The sequence below is a fragment of the Equus przewalskii genome, chromosome 6, assembly GCF_037783145.1.
Source record: "Equus przewalskii isolate Varuska chromosome 6, EquPr2, whole genome shotgun sequence".
Taxonomy (NCBI): domain Eukaryota; kingdom Metazoa; phylum Chordata; class Mammalia; order Perissodactyla; family Equidae; genus Equus; species Equus przewalskii.
Window position 1 is genome coordinate 63,246,234 of NC_091836.1, and position 24,789 is coordinate 63,271,022.

General features: G+C 37.4%; 1 long non-coding RNA gene across 2 annotated transcripts; it reads right to left on the reverse strand.

Annotated features, from left to right (window-relative positions):
* Positions 1 to 543: 543 nt before the first annotated feature.
* Positions 544 to 24,789, reverse strand: LOC139083947 (uncharacterized). 2 transcript variants are annotated; one of them, XR_011541119.1, is made up of 5 exons: positions 24,670 to 24,789; positions 13,879 to 14,038; positions 11,624 to 11,694; positions 5,657 to 5,813; positions 544 to 1,118 (listed from the first exon to the last, which is right to left on the reverse strand). It is a non-coding gene; the product is annotated as an uncharacterized lncRNA (long non-coding RNA). The 2 variants fall into 2 exon arrangements; XR_011541120.1 differs by lacking the exon at positions 5,657 to 5,813 and having other exon boundaries at positions 705 to 1,118.

The following is a 24,789-nucleotide window of genomic DNA, read 5'->3' on the forward strand; positions in this document are numbered from 1 at the left end:
CTACTTGAAACCAGAAACTTTAATCTTCTAACCAACGAGTCTCCAACTCCTAGGATGCTGCCTGGCTCGGAATAGATGCTCAATAAATATTGAAATATTTGAAGAGATAAATGAATGAATTGAGGAATATAACCCCTTACAAATCCTATTTCAAACAATTGGTTTTCCCTAACTTTATCCACTCCCTATCAAGGAACTCACCCTCTTTGTAATGAATAAATGATTCTTAAAGGCAGGCACTGTTCATTTTATAGACTGGATGTGTGCCAGATAAGGTTTATTTTGATAATTTTTTTGTAATTTGAATTCTAGTTTCCCCTAGTTGTATGTTGTAACTACTTTCATTTCAGATTGTTCAAAACCACCAGTTACTTTTTATACTTGGGCTGAAATGTTGCTACTGCTCTCCCCCACTCCCATTTCTCTAATCTTTATAGTCAGTAAATAAATCCTTGTATGCATAAGAAAGACATACTTTTACAGAAGGTATAGTATGAGCAAGTGAGGAATACTTGCAAATTCCAAATAATTTCTCACTACACTTGGTGGTTTATTAATTTTCTTTTTAACATATTTAGTTTAATTAATGTGAAGCTGAAATAAATGATTTATGAGTGTGTTTACCCCAGTGTAAATTTAAGCTGAAACTCATTTCTATTAAAAATTAAAAGGGAAAACTGAAAGAAAAAAAAAACAAAAAACTGTTGGAGTGGTGGAATAAATAACGATCATTTTTTCTTCTTTATTTTCCTTTTGTTTTCGGTCATTTTGTTTAATGGGTAAAGAATTGTTTTTAAAAATAAATTAAAGAAATAAAGTAATTTGGGTTTCATTATAGACCACTCAGACTTCCTTGGGTCTGTGGATTTGTGAGCCTTCTCTTCGCCTGGAGACTGCTCGTCAGCATCAGCAGCTGAGAAATCAATTGAATGGGGACTGTGACATTCACACTGTCTGTCTCCTCCATCCTGCTCTTGGTTCTTAAAAGAAAGTCATTTATTCTCTTGTGACTCTTCTGCCACTACATGATGAAGGCTTTGCAAAGTGTCATTTAAGTGGGACATCCATCACTTATAGCCCGGCTCCTTCACTTGCCAAAGACTCTCACACTCCAGTACCTGGGATGTAAACAAAGATAATGTGTTTGATTTTCATATTGATCTTGTCTGTCTTAGAGCATGACTTACTCTGCGAGTGTTCTTTCCAGACCAAACGGCCTTCCACTGACCTCCCCTGCCACAGCCCATGATCTCTGCGTCCGCAGCCCTTCCCCAAGGCTGCAACGGTACCCACTCACGCTTTCCTCCCTCTGTTCCCTTCTCTTTCTTCTCATCTCAGACAATAAGATGAGTGATGATGAGTTCTTAATTCAGATGACCTCTTACAGTTTATAAGGGCCTTGATGAAAGGATAAATGCACTTAAAGGGTGGAGAAGTGTTACACAAAGAACTCAGACTGTGGAACCAAAAGTCTTAGGGATTTGCAAACTGTTTCTACCATTTACTTGTTTCACATCTAGGGAAGGTTATTTAAATTTTTATTTTCATTTGTAAAATGGGGGAAATTATTTCATCGTCTTGATGTGAACATTTATTTGTCCATTTTTTAATTTATTTATTTAGCAAGTATTTGTTAAGTGCCAGATCCTATTCAGGGCACTGGAAATACAGCTCTAAACAAGACAGTTCACATTCCTCTCTTGTATAGCTTTCATTCAAATTGATGAGTCAAGCAATATAACGATAAATATTTTATAATATTAGATAAATGGCATTGTACATGTCTAGTAACACATTTAGTAGGTTTCAGTAAATAGTATCTTCTTTTTTCTTTCTATCATTATTACAGCTATTAAGATTTCAATCAGTTTATTTTTCTTTTCCTGTTTATAAAAGAAATGTGATAACTTTGTGATGTGTCAACTTGGCTGTTCTGAACTACAGTCCCCAGAATTCCTTTCCTAGAATGTTTCCAGTTAGAGCTGGTTACAGGGATAGTCTTTCAAAAGAGTTAGAAGAAGAAAAGGAGACAGCAGCCATCTGCAGCAAGCACACATCGTCTGCAGTTATTTAATCAGACACTAACTTCGATACTGCAGGGAAGGGATCTGCAGGTAGAATTAAAGCCCTTAATCGACACACTTTAAGTTAATCAAAAGGGAGTCTATTTTGGGTGGGCCTGATTTAAGCAGTTGGAAGCCTTTTAAAAGAGTACTCAGGGCTTCTTTGAGCTGTTAGACACCAAACAGCAGCTGGATCTGCATTTTCCCTTCCTTCCTCCCGGATCTTCCTTCCTTACTGCCCACCTGTGGACAACAAGTGTCAGCTCATGCACGTGGGGTTACAGCCTGCTCATGATCTTCCCTTCCTGCTACCTGTGCTAAGGGCCTCAGACTTTAAATATGTTTAATACTACTGGCTTACACCATATCTATATATGACATGATATGTACATATATATACTATATCAGTTAGAGTTCAACCACACAAGCAGAACCAGTGGTTGAACTATAACTGATATGGTTATATACGCCCATTTTCAAAAATTTGTTAAGATTCTAAATGGTGGATAGAAATTATCATTATAAATATTTAAATTCATCTGTTTTCACCAAAAATATAACATATGCGTTTTTCCATAACATTACAATCTCTCTGGAAACAAAATTTTATTTGCTATATACAGTTATTATGTGAATGCATTTAGAATAACTATTGTATTTCATCGCTGTAAATAACATTGTAATAAACATCTTTGTGCATAAAGCTTATTTTGTATTATTATTTAGGGACAGAGTCCCAGAGGTGGAATTGTTAGTTTAAATGGCATATGCATTTTGTGGCTATCAATAAATAACAGGTTTTGAAAAGACTGTAACCTTTGTATTCCAACCAATAATGCACAAGAGGCAATTGAAATCTTGTCTAAAACAATTACACACCCATACAACTTAGCTCATTCTCCTTAAACTACCATAACCTGCAAATAGCACAGTGTGGAGTTTTCCTACAAATTTCCTTCCTGTCTTTACTATAAAATTTGTGAAAGTCTTATCAGAGTTTATGTAAGAATATTTTCCTTGCCTGAGTGCCATTTGGTATCTGTTATTTGTCATTATCTTATCTTTTGACATGTGCCACAGAGTTCTTTATCTAACTTTTACTTCTCTGTAGTAAAAGACAACTATTCTAAGTGTTTTTGCTATAATTGCTCAAATTTCATACTGCAAGAATAGGGTCTTTCTCAGTTAGTTAGATACACTCCTATGACTAGTTTGCTAACTAAAAATGTTCTATTTCTCCGTTGAGCACTTAGAAAAATATTACTACACGTTTCCTTCATGTCCTTTCCTCTCCTCTACTTCATTGAACAAACAGTTCTTGGGCACCTAAGGAAGCAGGCTGGTCTCTATTATCAAGGTGATTAAAATGTCCCTGGGGAGGCAGATAATACACAAGTAAATGTACTTAGCGTTTTGAAAGTACAATGATGGAAAGAATCACAATGCAATTATAGAGAATCATGAGTGCGTATGTATTTAAGAAGAAAGATCTCACTTAAATAGAGCGACCAGTGAAAGCTCTCTGGGGAGGTCACATTTAGTAAAGGACCTGAGGACTAAGAGAGATTAGTTACGCGTGGAATTTACTGGAAGAAGAATGTCCCTGACGGAAAAAAATTCAATGTTCTGAAATTACCTGTTCAAGGACTGAAAGTGGATCAGTGTGAACCACGGTGGGTTATGAGCAAAGAGGCATAGAGTGAGCTGGAGAGAGCACAGGGGAGGTGGAGCTCAAGGAAACCTGAGGCCAAGTTTGTCTGGTTTTGTTTTTGAGTACAACAGGAAACCAGAGAAAGCTTTTTATTAAGGGAATAGTGGGAACACATTTTCATTGAAATAGTAATTTAAAAAAGTTGGATATTTATTGAAGTGTCTATTTGCTAAGGACTTTACATGTATTATCTCATTTAATCCTCAAAATCATCCAAAAAGTGATATAATCAATCTAATTTTATGTCTGAGTAATTGGAGGTTAGGATAACTAAGCAATTCACTTAAGGTCACAGATCTACTAAGGCTCAGTCACTATTTAAGCTGCTGCTCTTCCCACTACCCAAAACTGTCCAGTTTTCTGAAACCAATCACAGTGTTAGGCAGTAAATAGCTGTTGAATGAATTATATTAATTTTATCTGTTTTTCTCTCTTGCTCTCTTAGTAAGATTGTTCTATCTCTTTCTTCATTTTCTCTTTCCTCAAACTCACCCAGGTTTTTCATCCCTTGTAATTGGGTCTTGGTTATAATGTCTAGCTTTTAAGTGATTAACGTGGCAATTCTACACAAGGAAACATGAATCTTCATTTACAGCTATTGTTTGGGCTTTTTGTTCTGGTTTAGAAAACTCTAAGTTTAGATATTTATCTAAAACTACTTTGCATCTTGAATCCTTTCTTAAGGCTCAGATATGTGAAAAGAGCAGAGCTTATTTATTACGTCTCAGGAGCCATTCCACTAGACTGAAGCTAGCTGCTCTTAGCGCAGTGGATAGCACTGAAGATACAAATCTATTTCCCTAAGATTGAATCTCATCCTAATCTGTCTTGACTTCCCATAACAGTTGCTTCTATCTCTATGATTGGGCACATGTAAGCATTTCTAGTTAATTATCACTGGGTTGTAATACATATGACTGAGAAAATGCACCCTAGAATGTGCATTAAGTTTTTGAAGTAAGCCTTTTATGAGATTTATGCCAAGATATACTGAGTTGGACATTCTCTGCTTAATATCCAGAATACACCTTTAATAAAACTGCTTGGTATGAATTTATTACATTTTATAATGTAAAGTCTACACTATAACATATTTCAATATCTGAAGATATTTTTAAAAATCAAAATTACTTGCTTTATACCTGGCCATAATGAAGCAATACTATTCCTGCTTTTACATTCAGTTATATTTTTTTCTGTTAACAATCACTCAACAAAAAATTCCTGAAGTATGAACACTGTGGTGGGAGCTGGAGATACCTTGAAATCTAAGAGAAGTGTCTCGTCATTTAGAGTTAACATTTAGGAAAGGAAACAAAAGTACAATCACTACAGTGACACTGTAGCAGAAGTTTCTAGTACCAAGTAGTGTGGGGCTCAAGGGAGTGAGCAAAGACTTCATCAAGATGTTGAACTTTGAGCTGAGTCTTGAAGATGAAGTCTTTGAGCTGAAGAAGAAAGGATAAGGAAGGTCAGAGAGAGAACAGCATGAGCCAGGAAGAACTATGACTTATTCATGGAATTGGTAGCATTTCCTTTGGAATATGAATTGGAGCCCAGAAAACACAAAGGAAACAATAAGAGTTGAACTTGAAATTAAGGCAGGACCATGCTAAGGAGTTTGACATTGAACATCCAGGAAAAAGGGAACAATTAAAGTTAAGAAGGGAATAAAATGCAATTTGTGACTTAAGAAGATTCTTGAGTTGCGGGTGTATAATGCATTTTATTGACAATATCTTACCAATGTGTATTATTTCCTGGGAAGAATGCAGTCAATACTCGCCCCTTCAGAATCTAATATATCATTGATTTGTATATTCCAAAACCACTTAGATACTGTGGTGGAACAGTAAGATTGTTAAAAATTGGCCCCACGTACCTCAAACTCTGGGTGTCTTGGACAAGCAGTCGCTAGAACCTGGGACTCTCTCACTTCTCCCAGGAGGAGGAGCTCCACTGAACTCAGCTTCCAACAGCTATCAGATCTCCAGATGACTGGCAGCTGTCATTCTCAGAATACTCCTATAAACTGATGCCTAAATTCAGAGAGGCAAAAAAGAGGACTGAGGGAGTGTTGAGAAAGGTTTCTTGGAGAAGGAAAAATCTGAACTGGGTCTTGTAAGCATGAGTAGAAAAAAAGATGGGGTGGCTCATTTGAGGTAGAGATGGCATTTTCATCAGTCATGGAGGAAATAAGAATTGTGACAAGTTGATGTAATTTGAAAGTAGGTTATAGATATGAGATATCATTGAGGCATTGAAAAAGAATTTAAATTTACACACATTAATATTAATATTTATAGAACATTAATCTTTAAAATCTGCTTCTCTGGAGATCCTTCCTCCTCCTAGCTTTAGACACATTGGCTATGCAAGCTACATAGGTAAATTTTGCACATTCATGTAAATTGATCACTTTATTTCTTTATTTATGTGTTTTTATATTTTCATTCAACTAGTTGTTGAATGTCTATTATGTTTTATAATCTGGAAATTAAAAGATAAATCAGACTTGATACTTTTCTTCAAGGGGTTCTAGGTTTGTTAGAATAAAACAAAAAGTTTACAAATAAATATTTGAAAGTTATTATAATAATTAAACAGAGAAAGGAAGGAAAAAGTGTTATGAATGCCCAAGTCATGGAAAACAAGAGAGAAAAAAAAGTGATCGTCTCTGACATCCACAGAAGAAATGGCTTTCAAGCTGGATCTAGGAAGATGAGTAGGAATTTCAGAGATAGGTCATAGAAAGGAAAGTCATTCTAGTGGAGAGAATAATTTTAGATATGTCTGGAACATGTATTTTTTGATAATTGAAATTTGCTCACTTTGACCTATAGTCTCATTTATTTTTGTACTGTACCCTGATGTTAAAAGTACGGGGAACACTGAGATGAGGCATACTATGAAATAAGCTGTGAGGAAAGGAGGCCCACGACTTGCACCCTAGAGCCCTTTTTGGATTAGACGTTAATTAGAAAAGTGTGTCGTTATCTCGATTCAGTGACCTTAGCTGTAAAATAAAATTAGTAATGTTACCTCTTTTCTAGGGTCATTGTGAAGGTTGGGAGAGATGATATAAAGCTCAATATGGGTTAGCTCTTTCTACTATACCTATCCTATACATTCTTGCTTTGTCCCAGCTTCATAACAACTAATCAATTTGGTATGTCTTTCTTTGGTATCATTACTAAGCCACAGATATAACTTTTAAATGGGGGAAAAGCTGCCCATGGACAAAGTCCTGGGCTAAATCACTAGAAAGCTCATTCTAGAGCACATAGATTAGCTAATCAAACTTGTTTTAATTATCCTATCAGTTTCTAATCAGACAACATTCTAGATGCTGCTCATATATTTCTTTATCTTGTCTATAAGATTATCAAAAGAGGCTCTTTCAATGATCTTGCTGATGTCCAGTTACTCTATGGCCCCCCTAAATGCCTCTACTTTACCAGTTGTAAAGAAAGAATATATTAGGCCTTGGGGAGAGGATCCAGCCATCTTTGTAAATCATGGCACGCAGCCATTTAGAAATACATCATTTTCCTTAACGTCTTGTCTTCTAACTCTGGTATTCTTTCCTGCTGACAGTCCCAAAATGTTGGTGCCTACAAATTAGATTCCTTTCAAAATATTCAGAAACACTAGAATTTTGGGACCTATTTGAAGAGAAAAACTAATAACATATCCATGGTCTGTCAATTTTTATTAAGCCATGCCACCTTTCATTATTATCCTTATGTCTTCAAATGTCTTCTAACTCAAACTATTTTATTTCATAATATAATCATTAGAGGTGTACTATTTTTGTCTGTAATGTAAAAGCAGTTTTTGTTTAGATTTATGGCCCATAAAACAATGTAAATACTAAACATTGCACCACAAAAGTTTAATAGGTAGTATTTAATAAACAAAAATCTATTGTCTTTTTCAACTAATTTCTTTTTCTCTTTTCCATTTAAATTCAATGAAGACCATATATTTTTGAAAAGATGAATTGACTTTACTCTCTCTTCTTTTCCTCACAAAAATCATCAAGATTACATTAACATTTCATAGAATAGGATTTGGCACTAGAGACTAACAGAAAGAAGTGTAGATGAATTATTCACATCTGAGAGGAAAGTCAATTGGAGAAATAAACACTAAAATGATTTGCAATCTGCAGTTATTCAAGAGAGGCAGAATCATCAAGTGTAAGAGAAAGATGAGAACACCAGGAAATAAATGGCTCAATTGATTTAGGGGATGTTTTCACAGCACCCAAATTTTGAGAAAAGGCCTGGATCGATCCAAAAGTCCCATTAATGTCTTTCATATCTAAGATAGTGAAATTACATATTTTATTGCCATTTTGACTTTTATTATTGAATTGGATTTTCTCAGGGGCTAAAATCATTCTCCAAATAAAACTTAGAAAAATGTTTAAAGTTATATTAACTTTGGGACAGCTAAGATATTATTTAGTAAGTTATCTTTTTGATATCCTAAATGGCCGGGAAATAATGTCCCAAGAGTCAGAACTGAGTCCAAAATTGCCCAAGAAAAGCAAGGAATAGCTTGCGAATGATAAGAACATGACTTTAAATGCACACAATGTAAATTGCCTTCCTGGAAGGAGATGAAGCAGCTAAGTATAACAGAAAGGGTGCTGGCCTTGGAAGTCAACAGACCTATACTCTAATTCTGGTGATGCCCTTGACCCATGGGCAAGTTACTAAGCCTCTCTAACCTGAAAAACAGGCTTTCTGATATTTAGCTGTCTGTAGGTAGGAAGGACTTTGCCTGGAGCAAAGCAGACAAATAGCCAATGTTAGTTTCCTCTTTTTTTTTTTACCTCTCACTAAATACTGTGATAGCTCCACATCACAAGTAGGATCACTTTTCCCCTTGGCACTCCCATTCCACACAGAATAAAAACATGTAAGTGCATCATGATGTGGATAAAAAGCTGTTTATCTGGATATCCAAATTGGCTAAGTCAGAACAAAATGAGCTTACATGAGGAAACACTATTTTAACTATGGAATGGTTGTATGTGATGGTTCTGCTTTCATGATGGTGGTAGTAAGGACAAAGTGATGATTGTATAGATAGAGTAATTGCTAAACTTTTTGTAGTTCTTTTACATTGAGATCATTAATAACATACACACACACACACACACACGAGTTTCTTATATTCCAGATTTTGCTATTTTGTATGCATTATCTCACTTAAGCTGAAAAGATAGATCCTATTGTTTCCCTTTTCTTAGAAATGGGGAAATAGAGATTTAACAGTGATAAAACTAATATCAGATATTTAGCAGGGTGCACAACATGTTCTGGAATTCCAGCCTCTCTGATTTAGATCTCATGTTCTTACTATTAGAACAAACATTAAAATGACACAAGGAATTTACATCAAGCAAGCTCGGCAGTGTCATAACTGGGACTTTTTCCTGGTAGAGCAGATCTTCTAGAAGAATCTTGCAGAAAGTGACTCCATTCCTGCCTTAATGATGATCTTGCTAAAGAAAAATAGTTGTTTCTAGCTTAGAATCAACAGGAATCAGGAATGAAGTGATTTGTGGAACAACAGCTCTACTGCGATCTGTGGAACTTTTATAGTAACGTGAGAAGTAATGCTTAGCAGGAGCAGACTTGATGGAGCAGCGGGAGATGGGCTGGAGGAAAGGATAGAAAGGGTGAGGGAGAGAGAAAGGAGAGAGAGCAAGAGAGAGAGTTATTCTAAGAAAAATATACATGCAGTGGATGAGATGAATGGAGTGGAAAGTCTCCATGATGAGTATGTAGCAGTATTTTTTTTATGAGGATATTGTGAATACTGATCGAGATAAAGCATGTGAAGTGCTATGAACAATGCCTGACACAATAATTTTTCAGTAAACACTAGGTTTTTCCTTTATCATTAGTGTCGCTGTTGTTATTACAATTATGATTAGAAAAGACAAACTTATGTGGAAGGTTGTGTAGGTAGAAAGCAAAACACAAGAGGAAGGAAGGGTGGGGAGAGAATGAGGCTGGGAGGGAGGCAGGGGCTCCAGAGAGGAGAACACTCACCACTGGAAGAAAAGCAAATCAAAGCCTTTCCAGAAAGGAAGACATGAAGGGAAAGAGCTCATCATAAGGACTTGCAGCAAAGACAGTTTGGTACATACACTCTCACACACACATGCACACGCTTGCATACCTAGAATATCAAAGTCTCTTCATTTGCCTTTTACAATTTAAAAACAAATATTCTCAAATACGTTTTCTCATTTGGATCTTCCAAGAAATCTGAACGTGGAGTTGAAAGACTATCCTCATTTTACAGATGAGAAAAAATCTGAGAATCAAGATGGTGAGTGTTTTTCTGAAGTTTGCACAGTTAGTGAGTAGTGGATCCTAGACCCAAACTGAGCCTTGAGGATCAATGTTCACATTGCTGTCCAAGGCTCCACGCTTCCAAGATGTATAGAAGAAAGTGCATAGAAGCTGGGAGAAAACAGTTTCCCAGACATAGAGGACATAAAAGTAGGCTTGATTTTGTCATAGACTGTGAAGGGAAATTGATATTCTATGCAAAACTTCCATCCACAATTTTTAGTTTATGCAGAATGCAGGCATTAATCCGATGTTTATAAATTCTACCATAGTATAAGCATGTTATTCTCAAGCTAACACTTTTGGTTTCAATTTCTAATTAATGAAATTTAATTAGTTCTGGTAGAAAAAGTGGGGTCATTAATTATGAGACTAGTGTCCAGAAAAGAGGAGGTTGCACATGGTCTATTTTAATTTCTACTGAAATCGATCAAAATCATGACTATAGATATGTATGTATTTATACATGTTGTCTATTGAACAGCAAATCAGGAACTGAGGAAAGAATAGCTGGGTGCACTATCACTCTTTTTGCCTTCTCGTTTAATTTCCCTAGACTTCTCTTTTTAATTTTTAAAATTAATATCATCTTCATCACAGGAAAATGGAGTGTTTCAGATATTAGAAGTAAAGAGTAGCATGATTTCTGGAAAGAGAAAGGTCTTTGATGGCAATCATATCTGGATTCAAATCCAGAGCTAATAATTTACTAAATGTGTCAACCTCGGCGTATTATGATATTAACTTCCTGGAAATCTTGTTTCCTCATCTGAAGTGAGGATAATAATACAGAGTGTTATTCTAAGAATTTAAGACAATATATAATGCCCCTAGTACAGTATTAGCTATTATCCTCCTCCTCCTTATTATTGTTATTATTACTATTTTTTAGGAATATTAGCCCTGAGCTAACATCTGCCACCAATCCTCCTCTTTTTGCTGAGTAAGACTAGCCCTGAGCTAACATCCGTGCCCACCTTCCTCTATTTTATATGTGGGACGCCTGCCACAGCATGGCTTGATAAGCGGTGTGTAGGTCTGACCCGGATCCGAACTGTCGAAGCCTGGGCCACCGAAGCGGAATGTGCAAACAACTCTGATGCCACCGGGCTTGCCCCATCCTCCCCATTATTATTACCTGTACAAATGGGAATAGTCATTGCTGTCACATTCTGAAAGATATTTCCTAGATTGTTCATAAAGTCTTTTTTTCTGGCAAGTGTTCTTATTAGGACTTTTTAATGGTAGCTTTTCTTTGAAACAGGTATATAAAGAAAGCTATAAACAGACATTTTTCCATTCCATTGTCTTTAGTCTCTTGAAATCAACAAGGTTGATAATTTAAAAAATAATTTTTATAAAAAATTTTAACATCTTAAAAATTGCAAAAAATCAGTAAAAACTCATTTTGATTCAAATGGTAGCTGATACAAGGAATGGAAGAAATTATAGAGCAATTGTTGAGTGCTTACTGTATGCCAGGCATTTAGTCTTCATAACATCACGTGAAACAGATGTTGTCCCTGCTTAACAGATGAGGTCCCTGAAAGTCAGAGATGTTAGTTACACATACAGCAAATGGCAGAGCTGAGATTAGTACCCAGTTGTACTCCAACATCCAGGCCTTTTTCTAAACCATCTGGACTCCTAGAAGAAGTGTCCCTCTCCTCAGGAGTGGTGGAGAGAGGAAGCAATACTTATCGATCACCTATTATACGCCAGTCTCTAAAGAAGCTGCTTTAAACCAAGACTCGGCTTGGTCCTCAGAGTATCCTTAAGTTGTTATTAGACATACCCTGGAAAACTAAGACTGTCAGAATAATTTGCTTACCACAGCACTAAAAAAAGAGTGACTGAGGTAGAATTCAAAACTAGGAAGGTCAACATTAAAACCTGGACGCATTCCAGGGCATGATGTAGCCACTTTCTATGGTAAATTCTCACAACATTCAGTTGTGCATATAAAGAGATGAAACCCATATTCTCATCAAAAGAATAATCAGGGTAGGAGACCTGCCGAAGTGGTTAGCCATACACTGTTCATTTTGGTATAGGCAAAAACGTTCTGGACTTAGCATTGGAGGTCATGGTTTATTCCCAACACCGCTACTTATTCACTGCATTGCCCTTTTTATAAGTTACTGAACACGACTGAACTGTTTCTTCATACGTAAAATATGGGATGTGGACTGAATGATATCTAGGGTCCATTCCAAATTCATCATTGTTTCATTCTAAATTCCCAGATGGTCTTTTTGTTTGTGATAAACATCTTTCCTTTAGCTAAAGCTAATAATATTCTCTCTCCTACTGTCAGTTTCTTATGCAGAAATCCATAACAGACCAAAGCCAATAATATCGTGATGAATCTGTTTATTTCTTATTTTTCTCTATCCTTCACCTAAAGGCAGAATGGATAAGAAAATTTCCTAGTATTACAGTTAATAATAATAAGCACAATAATAATTAAAAGGATATAATTAAACAAGGCAGCTGTCCAAACACAGTTCTAAATTCTTTACTTCATGAAACCCACTAACAGAATCAATAGGTCTTGATATAAAATTGATGTTTGTATATAAAATATTTATTAAGCACCTAAGGTATTATGTTAGGTAACATGGTCGATATAAAGATGAAGAAAACAATATGAGCATCTTTGCAACTTTGCAGTAAATTTAAAATTATTTAAAAATAAAATTTTACCTAAAGAAGACAGCATACCAATTCTTGAGAAATATATTTCCTCATAAGTACATAAAATATATAAAGTAATTGCTACAAGATGAGGTGATTATAATTAATTCTATTCTAAAGCATAATAAAGATTTTTAACCTTGGGTATTTGAGATTTCAGTGTCTGAAAGAGGAATGTGAGGCAGAAAAAGGAGAATGACAGGAGGGGGAAGTTAGAAAACCATGATTAAGCTTCATTCCTCGGCCAAGCTTTGTTCCTCTTAATTCTTTTTCTAATCCTTTGTTTCATTTAATAGTGCCACGTTTTGGCACTCAGAGCTCTATCAGACAGAGTATCCTTCTCACAGGTACACATAGTATTGTAGGGGAAGACATTCAAGTAAATAGATAATTCAAAACCTGGGTAAGAAATATCATGATAGAAATTAGCAGAGGGTATTAACATGGAATAATATGAAATCATGACTTTTTTTGTGAAGGTAGGCAAATGTGAAAGCCTTTTATGTTTGTAGAACAGTAGAAAGTTTATAAAGCATATAATGCAGACGGGGTTGTAGTATTGAAGTTAAGTGTGTCGGCAGAAATCAGATAATGACGGGATTTACATTCCCTCCAAAGAGTTTAAACTTTGAACTTTTAATTAAACTTCACGTAGAAAATCTTACAAGTAGATTTTGATCATCTTTCACTCTATTTTGACTCTCATTCTTTAAAATAAATAATAATTACAATAATATTCAACTTTTTGGTTGTTTTGATAACAGTAATCTATTAAAAAAAAACTAAACAAATTTATCAAAATAGTTCTGATATTGGCCTTTTATAGATATCTGGATGTTAAGTTAAATGCAGTGGTAAAAATGTCCTAGTAAGTAAAAATACGTATTTTAGAAAAACCACAGTAACTCCTGACATTCTGGCAATGTCAAGAAAATCTATGATAACCAATGAAAAAATGTGAATAATGATAGCAATGATGGCATATCCTATAAAATTCTATAATTCTATAAGATGTTTTATTCAGTATTACCATAGTACATATTTTTCAGAATTGAAGTCAGGCACATTTATGCCATTGCCAACAGTTCCATTAGGTCAGAAGCCTCCTGAGGACAGGCATTGTACTTGGTCCATGTTTGTATGTTCATTGCTCAGCATAGAGATTGACGCTGGGTGAAGATTCATGACATCTGGTATTGAAAGGTGGAAATAATAAAGCTTTTATTGCAAGAAAATATTTTTAACATAAGTAAGGGTGCTTTTGTATCAGAAAACAGGTTTGACGCCCATCTCTGCCATTATGGCTATGTCACTTATTTTCCCCGAATTTTTCTCCAATCCTTTTCCAAAACAGTCTCACAGTCTCCTTAGCTGTAAATTTGTAAAAATGTTGCTCCTTGTTCTTCTTGTTAGATTATTGTGAAGACTAAGGAATACATGTAGATATATAGATATATATTTTATACATACGTAAAGGAGCCACTATGATCACAGTGCATCGAGTAAATGTTCAACAAATATTTATCAAATAAATGAATAAACAATTAATAATGAGCCAATAAAATCATTTAAAGACAGGAAACTTAAGAAATTTGAAAATAAGTACAAAATAATTATAATACTTAAAGAAGAAGAATAAAAACAGGATACTATAACTACTAGGAAACATTGTCTTAAACCTTTTATGGAAAGTTAAGACTAATGAATTCAGAAGTTTGACCGTCTACTTAACAATATTATCTGTTCAACTTTGCTCAATGCAGACAAAAATTGCTTATAAAAAATAAGTTAAAAAATTATGTCATACCAAACTTTGGAGAAGCCATATTTGATGGGCCAGTACAATTGAAGGAAGTTAGGAAGAGAAAGGTGGAAGGTGACAGATGTGCTACTTCTCCCTGTTCAATATCTTTTTCCATTACTGCTGCAACACAGCCTCTGTTTCCATATGGTTGGGCAGAGATGAGCCACCCCATCATTTTCCAGAGGGGTGGCACTGTGACATTTGTTTAGCAAATCCGAGACCCCATTTCCCCAAACACTTCCTTTAGATGGTTCCTGGGATAGTACGTATCCCATGCAGAATTGCTCGGGTCTCAGGCTCTCCTGGAGAGCAGGAGAAAAAGGGCCTCTTTGATGTTGCTATGAAGATGTCAGCCTGGGGTTGTGCATTGCTACCTTTGCCTGAACCTACTTGAGAGTGAAGCCAACACAGAGCAAAGCAGAGACGAGAGAGAAAGTTCAAGAGTACAGGTGACGTCATTTGAACTCTGACCAAGCTATGTTTTTTACAAGAGTCAATGAGATTACATTTGTTTTTAGTTTGAGTTGGGTTTTTGCTTAACTGAAAGAAATAAGTATAAGTAATGTGTGTTGTTAATTGTGTTGAATACTTAAATAAATGAGGTTACATAAATTCATGACACATTCAAGGATCTAAAAAATAGCATTATGGATACAGATAAGAGGCAGAGGCACATAATAAAGCAGGAGTTAGGCGGATGCAAATGTTAAAAATGTTGGTCTTTATCCTAAGGGCAATGGAGGGTCACAGATGGGTTTTATGAAGACGTGTAACATGATCAAATTAACTGTTTTTATTAACAAAATAAAGGATCAGAATAGACATTTCTGCCACAGAAAGCCTTAGGAACTCAGGAATACTTTGGATATTTTTACATCTCTAATCCTGTATCCATGTTCTAATGCATCCATTCCCCAACAGAGGGCTTATATTCCCCATGTGGTAGTCACCATATTGACTATGACTAATGAAAGATAGGACTGACTTAAAAAGATACAAATGATACAGGTCCCTTTCATCTGTAAAGGTTAGAACAACTTAATTATGTGAAGAGAGGAACATAAATGGCAACCAGCTGTTGAGCGGAGTTCCTACTCAAGGGCCCAGAAGATTAGACTGGGTCCTTTTTAGGGGTTAGGGTGGGTGATCTTATGCCCCCATGGCCACTGTCAACTGTTCTGGGACACATATAGCCAGTATTTCTATGAGATAACCTGCTGGTCTGGCATAGCCAGGTGAGAACTATAAACTGGAGATCTTAATGTACAAATGCATCATGGCCTAGGAATAACCATTGCTAATGTTTTTAAGCGTTTATTTATGCCAGACATTGTTCCAAGTTGTTTATGTGTATAATTCATTTAATTCTTACAAAACCCCGTGAGATAAGGGCCATTGTTATTCCCCATTATACAGATGAGGAAACTGAGACACAGAAATGTAAATGGCTTGCCCAGGGTCACGTAGATTGAGCATAGACAATTTGGCTCTAGAGTCTGAGCTCCTAATCACCAGGTATTACTATCTCTGTCACTCTCACCAACTTGGGAGATAATGTGAGCCATTCCCCAAACATGTCTGAGGAACTAATCTAGGGGGCCAGTACCTGATTATCTGAGGAAGAACTAAGCTTCATGCCTGCCTGGAGTCGTCTAAACACAGACTACAAAGTTACGTAACTTAAAATGAGAAGCACTAGATACCGAATAACTTGATTTAGTTTCTTATGATATTTGTGTGTATTTAATTTCAGTTATTCTCGCCAGAGGATAAAGCAGTTATTGTTACAGTTAACCCACTTTAGAGATGAGGTCTTTTAAATCTTCTGAAAATCCTTTGTTTTGAGTCATATTTTATCTCCAGCCCGTTCTTGGCCTGAATAAGTTTATTATTTTGTATAACAAGAATTTGCCTGCATGCCTTTCCCCTCATTAATGGAATTAAAAGCAGTGGAAAATGCATAATGTTTGGGCAAGAAGACAAAGAATGAGAGTGATTGGGTCATTTGAACTATATAGGGCATGACAGCTCTCTTTACAGTAATTTCATTTCCAATATTGAAAGAGCAGGAAAAATGCCTTGGTAAATAAGACTTCTTGCATTTCCATCTGTAGTTATGCAATTGCTTCTCTCAAAAGAATAAAGATTGTTCCTGTGTGCTTGATTCCTTTCACTCTCTGGTAATTTCCACATCACATTGCTTTACATCATTTGAAAGGTTCAGTTTAGAGCCAAAAAAGGTTGTATGAAAACAGTAAAAATTTTAGGGAAGAAAAACCAAAACAAAACAAAGACTTAGGGGAAAATAAATCCTGATTGTTGTAATTATTTTCTTTCAATACGCAATTTCTAGTTTTGTTTGAACTTTTTGTTTTCATATTTGTAAGTTATATTTTATAAGCTACTCTTTTCAAAAACAGGATAGAATTTAAGGACTAGAATTGATTAAATACTTTTTCTATATTTGTAGAAACATACTCACAAATACCATTTTCCTGCATTTCCCTATTAGCCTTAGAAATTAGATATTAGTCTTCTCATCTTAAAAAAGAATATGAGATTTAGAAGACGTTTGATCATTTATAAAGATACAATCATTAAGTAATAGAATCCGAATGTCTTCGTTCCTTACAAGTGGCCCAAAGCAAACTTGTAAGACAATTGGTATCTCTATGTCCTCATTACAGATGAATCAAGACGTTAAATTTCTCTAAGGTCAGTGGTGTAAGGTAGAGTGCATTTTTATTCTATGTAATTATTTTATGCTAATGAATATGATATAGGTGGGTCTCATTGTTATCTCTCCATGAATTCATTATAATTCAATATTTGTGCAAATGGATTCTATAGTATAAGGTGTGTTCCAGATATGATTCTATTTCTCATACATCTTTATCAATCAGTACTTTGACTGTAGAATATATTGATTCCATGGCACTTTAGTTTCCCTGACTAGTGTTTGTTTTTTTTAAATCTATAAACAGATATAAAGAGACTCAATTACATTTTTATTAATCACGTTATAAAGGAAAATATAATTCTGGTAGACAAATTCATAACTCCTTGAGTGCAACTAGAAATATTGCTCTCTGCTCTAGCAAGTAAAGAGAAGCTGGAGGAGGAGCCTCAGTTGGAGACTATATGGTGGTACCTCATGATCTGTAACTGCAAAGCTTTGGCCACATCCTTGGTTAACCACAGGAAGGTCTTTAATTATTTGGTGGTAGTGTCTGGAGATAACTTAATTCCATTGCAAAAGAATGTGTGAAAATTGTCTCTTTTTTCTTATGGCACAGGGATCAGAGAATAGGGAAAGAATAAAGAGGAGAGAAAGAAGTAAGAGAGTGATAGAGAGAACCAGGGAGACAGAGAGAGAGAAAGACTGAATAAATCCCAGGACTTCAGATACTGGATATGTTGGAGCCAGAGCTGAAGAAATGGTTAAAGAATTTCTTCTCTCTTTTTTTTTTATTATTATTAAGGTTATAAAAGTTATCCTTGTGAAATTACAGTTGTACATTATTATTAGTCATGTTGTAGTTACACCACTTCACCCCTAGTGCCCTCCCCCCACCCCCTTTCCCCTGGCAACCACCGATCAGTTCTCTTTGTCCATACGTTAACTACCACCTATAAGTGGAGTCATACCGAGTTCCTCTTTCTCTGTCTGGCTTATTTCACTGAACATAATACTCTCAAGGTCTATCCATGTTGTTGTGAATGGGACAACTTTGTCCTTTTTTATGGCTGAGTAGTATTCCATTGTATATATATACCACAACTTCTTTATCCAATCATCAGTTGCTGGGCACTTAGGTTCGTTCCATGACTTGGCTATTGTGAATAATGCTGCAATGAAGATAGGGGTGCATAGAGCTTCTGAAATTGCTGATTTCAGGTTCTTAGGATATATACCCAGTAGTGGGATGGCTGGGTCATAAGGTATTTCTATTCTTAACTTTTTGAGGAATCTCCATACTGTTTTCCATAGTGGCTGCATCAGTTTGCATTCCCACCAACAGTGTGTGAGGGTTCCCTTTTCTCCACAGCCTCTCCAACATTTGTCACTCTTGGTTTTGGATATTTTTGCCATTCTAACAGGTGTAAGGTGATATCTTAGTGTAGTTTTGATTCGCATTTCCCTGATGATTAGTGATGATGTGCACCTTTTCATGTGTCTATTGGCCATCCGTATATCCTCTTTGGAGAAATGTCTGTTCATGTCCCCTGCCCATTTTGTAATTGGGTTATTTGATTTTTTATTGTTGATTTGTGTGAGTTCTTTGTATATTATGGAGATTAACCCTTTGTCAGATAAATAACTTGTGAATATTTTTTCCCAATTAGTGGGCTGTTTTTTTGGTTCAATCCTGTTTTCCCTTGCCTTGAAGAAGCTCTTTAGCCTGATGAAGTCCCCGTTTGTTTATTCTTTCCATTGTTTCCCTCATGTGAGGGGTTATGGTATCCGAAAAAATTCTTTTGAAGCTGATGTCAAAGAGTGTGCTGCCAATATTCTCTTCTAGCAGACATTGTTTCAGGCCTAATCTTTAGGTCTCTGATCCATTTTGAGTTTATTTTAGTAAATGGTGAAAAAGAATGGTTGATTTTCATTCTTTTATATGTGGCTGTCCAGTTTTCCCAGCACCATTTGTTGAAGAGACTTTCTTTCCTCCATTGTAGGCCCTCAGCTCCTTTGTCAAAGATTAGCTGTCCATAGATGTGTGGTTTTATTTCTGGGCTTTCAATTCTGTTCCATTGATCTGTGCATCTGTTTTTGTACCAGTACCATGCTGTTTTGATTACTGTGGCTTTGTAGTATGTTTTGAAGTCAGGGATTGTGATGACTCCAGCTTTGTTCTTCTTTCTCAGGATTGCTTTAGCAATTCGGGGTCTTTTGTTGCCCCATATGAATTTTTGGATTCTTTGTTCGATTTCTGTAAAGAATGACATTGGAATTCTGATTGGGATAGCGTTGAATCTGTAGATTGCTTTAGGTAGTATGGACATTTTAACTATGTTTATTCTTCCAATCCATGTGCATGGAATGTCTTTCCATCTCTTTATGTCGTCGTCGATTTCTTTCAAGAAGGTCTTGTAGTTTTCGTTGTATAGATCTTTCACTTCCTTGGTTAGATTTATCCCAAGGTATTTTATTCTTTTTGTTGCAATCGTGAATGGGATTGAGTTCTTGAGATCTTTTTCTGTTAGTTCGTTGTTAGCATATAGAAATGCTACTGATTTATGTATGTTGATTTTATACCCTGAAACTTTGCTATAGTTGTTGATTGTTTCTAATAGTTTTTGTATGGATTCTTTGGGGTTTTCTATATATAAGATCATGTCGTATGTAAACAGCGAGAGTTTTACTTCTTTGTTGCCTATTTGGATTCCTTTTATTTCTTTTTCCTGCCGAATAGCTCTGGCCAACACCTCCAGGACTATGTTGAATAGAAGTGGTGAAAGTGGGCACCCTTGTCTTTTTCCTGTTCTGAGAAGGATGGGTTTCAGTTTTTGTCCATTGAGTATGATGTTGGCTGTGGGTTTGTCATATATGATCTTTATTATGTTGAGGTACTTTCCTTCTATATCTATTTTATTGAGGGTTTTTATCATAAATGGATGTTGGATCTTGTTGAATGCTCTCTCTGCATCTATTGAGATGATCATGTGGTTTTTGTTTCTCATATTGTTAATGTAGTGAATCACGTTGATTGACTTGCGGATGTTGAACCATCCCTGTGTCCCTGATATAAATCCCACTTGATCATGGTGTATAATCTTTTTGATATATTGCTGTATTCGGTTTGCCAAAATTTTGTTGAGGATTTTTGCATCTATATTCATCAGTGATATTGGCCTGTAGTTTTCCTTCTTTGTGTTGTCCTTGTCAGGTTTGGGGATCAGGGTGATGTTGGCTTCATAGAATGTATTAGGGAGTGCTCCATCTTTCTCTATTTTCTGGAAGACTTTGAGAAGTATAGGTATTAAATCTTCTTTGAATGTTTGGTAGAATTCTCCAGAGAAGTCGTCTGGTCCTGGACTCTTATTTTTGGGGAGGTTTTTGATTACTGTTTCTATTTCTTTACTTGTGATTGGTCTATTCAGATTCTTTATTTCTTCCTGATTCAGTTTGGGTAGGTTGTATGAGTCTAGGAATTTATCTGCTTCTTCTAGGTTGTTCAATTTGTTGGCATATAGTTTTTCATAGTATTCTCTTATGATCCTTTGTATTTCTTCGGTATCTGTTGTGATTTTTCCTCTCTCGTTTCTAATTTTATTTATTTGAGACTTCTCTCTCTCTTTTTTTTTTTAGTGAGTCTGGCTAAGGGTTTGTTGATTTTGTTAATTTTTTCGAAGAACCCACTCTTTGTTTCATTTATCCTTTCTACTGTCTTTTTTGTTTCAATATCATTTATTTCTGCTCTAATTCTTATTATTTCCCTCCTTCTACTGACTTTGGGCTTTGTTCTTCTTTTTCTAATTCCATTAGGTGTCGTTTGAGGTTGTTTACGTAAGATTTTTCTTGCTTATTGAGGTGAGCCTGTATTGCAATGAATTTTCCTCTTATGACTGCCTTTGCTGCGTCCCAAATAATTTGGTACGGTGTGTTTTCATTTTCATTTGTCTCCCGATAATATTTGATTTCTTCTTTAATTTCTTCAATAATCCATTGTTTGTTCAGTAGCATGTTGTTTAGTCTCCACATTTTTGGCCCTTTCCCAGCTTTATTCTTGTAGTTAATTTCTAGTTTCATAGCATTTGATCAGAAAAGATGCTTGATATTATTTCGACCCTCTTGAACTTATTGATGCTTGCTTTGTTTCCCAAGATATGGTCTATCCTTGAGAATGTTCCATGCGCACTTGAGAAGAATGTGAAACCTGCTGTTTTTGGATGAAGTGTCCTATATATATCTATTAGGTCCATCTGATCTAATTTTTCACTTAATTCTATAATTTCCTTGTTGATTTTCTGTCTGGATGATCTGTCCATTGGTGTTAATGGGGTGTTAAGGTCCCCTACTATTATTGTATTACTGTTGATGTCTCCTTTTAGTTTTATTAAGAGTTTCTTCATGAATTTTGGTGCTCCTGTGTTAGGTGTGTATATATTTATGACTGTTATGTCATCTTGGTGGAGCGTCCCTTTTATCATTATATACTGCCCCTCTTTGTCTTTCTTTATCTGTTTTGCATTGAAGTCTACTTTGTCTGATATAAGTATGGCAACACCTGCTTTCTTTTGTTCATTATTGGCTTGGAGTATTTTCTTCCACCCCTTCACTCTAAGTCTGTGTTTGTCTTTGGGGCTGAGGTGTGTTTCCTGGAAGCAGCATATTGTTGGATCTTGTTGTTTGATCCATCCTGCCACTCTGTGCCTTTTGATTGGAGAGTTCAATCCATTCACGTTCAGTGTGATTATTGAAACGTGGGGGCCTACTGTTGCAATTTTATCACTTGCTTTCCGGTTCTTTTGCATTTTGTCCTGATGGAGAGCTGTTACTTTGTATTATTCCTTCTGCTTATCTCCTTTGTTCTGGATTTTGTAACCCCTTTCCTTTTTTTGATTTTTCAGGAATGAGTTTCTTCCTGAGCAGTTCTTGAAGAGGAGGTTTTGTGGTGATGAATTCTCTTAACTTTTGTTTATCTGGGAAAGTTTTTATTTCTCCATCATATTTGAAGGATATTTTTGCTGGGTAGAGTATTCTTGGCTGCAAGTTTTTATCCTTCAGAGTTTTGAATATTTCATTCCAATCTCTTCTAGCCTGTAAGATCTCTCCTGAGAAATCTGCTGATAGCCTTATGGGGTTTCCTCTGTAAGTTATTTTCTTCTGCCTGGCTGCCCTTAGTATTTTCTCTTTGTCGTTGACTTTTGCTAGTTTCACTATTATATGTTTTGGGGTTGGTCTTCTTGCGTTAATAAAGCTTGGAGATCTATTGGCTTCTGTGACATGAAGTTCCATCTCTCTTCCCAAGTTTGGAAAGTTCTCAGCTATTATTTCTTTGAACAGGCCTTCTGCCCCCTTCTCCTTCTCTTCTCCCTCTGGTATACCTATAATCCTTATGTTGCATCTCCTAATTGAGTCAGATAATTCTCGGAGAGTTTCTTCATTTCTTTTTAGTCTTAATTCTCTCTCCTCCTCTGCCTGCAGCATTTCTATATTCCTATCCTCCAAATTGCTAATTCTGTCCTCCATATTATCGACCCTACTGTTCAGAGAGTCCAGATTTTTCTTAATCTCCTCCATTGTGTTCTTCATCTCCAGTATTTCTAATTGGTTCTTCTTTATGGTGTCAAGCTCTTTTGTGACATAGCTCCTGAACTCATTGAGTTGTCTATCTGAATTCTCTTTTAGGTCGTTGAGTGTTTTTATAACGGCAGTTTTGAAATCATCGTCATTTAGGTTGTAGATTTCATTGTCTTTGGGATTGTTTTCTGGATGCTTATCATTTTCCTTCTGTTCTGGAGATTTAATATATTTTTTCATACTGCTTGATGGTGTGGGTTTGTGCCTCTGCATAGAGATAGAGTTTAGTCTCTGCTTCCACTTGTTGCGACTGGTGTGTGTGGGGGGGCAGCTGTTTAGACTGCCCCAAGCAGGAACCCTGTCAGCTGTTACTGAATGGGTCTGGACCCCTCCTCGTAATCACAGTGGTCCTGTGGGGTTCCTCGTCGGTTGTGGGGGCTATCGCAACGGGGCCTCAGGCTGCTGGTGCCTACTGCTGCAGCCCACCTAGACACGCTCCCTCCTTGTGGTCTGCAGCAGTGTTGTGGGCTTTCCCATCAGCGAGGAGCAGGATCACCTATAATCTCCGATTTGTCCCTAACAGAGTCCATCAGATCACACTTGTCCACTATAAGTCCCAGCAGAGCTATGGGTATCTTCTGCAGTCTGTCATTAGCTCACTTAGCTGTGCTGCTTTCGCCCTAGGGCCTTCCCGCCTTGTGATTGCCAGTTGGGACCTCTCCACTAGTGCTGTGCAGAGGCTTTCACTGAGGCTGCTGTAAGCACCTGGAGGCCCCCCGTGGGCTATGTAGTCGTTTCACTGGAGCTCTATTCTGCCCCACTTTACTCTCATGGGATCTCTGGGAGCCCCTTGCCTCGTCTGGGACACAGCCAGAGTCCGTAGGCCTGGCGGTGGCTTGTAAGCTGCTGCCTTGTGGGGAATTCTGCTCTAGGGAGCTTCATGGTGTTCCGAATGCTGTGCGGGGCCTCCCTGCCAATGGCGAGCAGAGGTCCTCCCAGTGTTGGAGCTCCACCCAGTCCCCAGGCGCGTCCACGGGAAGTCCGGGCAACCCCTGTACCAACCCGTGTGCAGGAGACCATGAGCCCAGCAGCAGCTTGTGACCTGGAGCCACCCTGGGGGATCCGCCCACCGGGAGCTTTCCTTTTTCCTGGATTCTGGGTGTGGCCTCCCTGTTAATGGCGAGCAGAGGCTTTCCCTGCTGGGGAGATGCAGGACCCCGGAGCCTTCCCCACGCCTCAGAGCCAGACACTGGAGCTCCAACCGTGTCCCCAAGCATGTCTACGGGAAGTCCGGGCACCCCCTGCACCGAGCTCCGCGCCAGGGACTGTGAGCCCAGCCGCAGCTTGCAGTCTGGAGCCACCCCAAGGGATCTGCCCACCTGGAGCCTCCCTTTTTCCTGGCTTCTGGGCGTGGCCTCCCTGCTAATGGCGAGCAGAGGCTTTCCCTGCCGGGGAGGTGCAGGACCCTGAAGCCTTCCCCCACGCTGCAGAGCCAGGCTCTGGAGCTCCAAACGTGTCCCCAAGCACTTCTATGGGAAGTCAGGGTGCCCCCTGTACCGAGCCGTGTGCCAGAGACCATGAGCTCAGTGGCAGCTTGCGGTCTGGTGCCGTGCCAGGCCCGCCAGGAGCCTCTCTTTGTTCTGGTTTCTGGGCGGGGCCTCCCTGCTAATGGTGAGTGGAAGCCTTCCCTGCCAGTGGGTGTGGGGCCCTGAGGACTTCCCCCTGGGCCTAGGTGCGATCGCGGGGGGCTTGGGTAGCGGTGTTGTCACCTGTTTCCATCATCGCTCCGCTGGTGAGTGCACACTCCTGTCTTTGGTGTCTGGCGATGCTATGGTGGAGTCCGTTGGAAGAGAGCCTCCTGCAGGAACTAGGCTGTCCGGGGGTTGGGG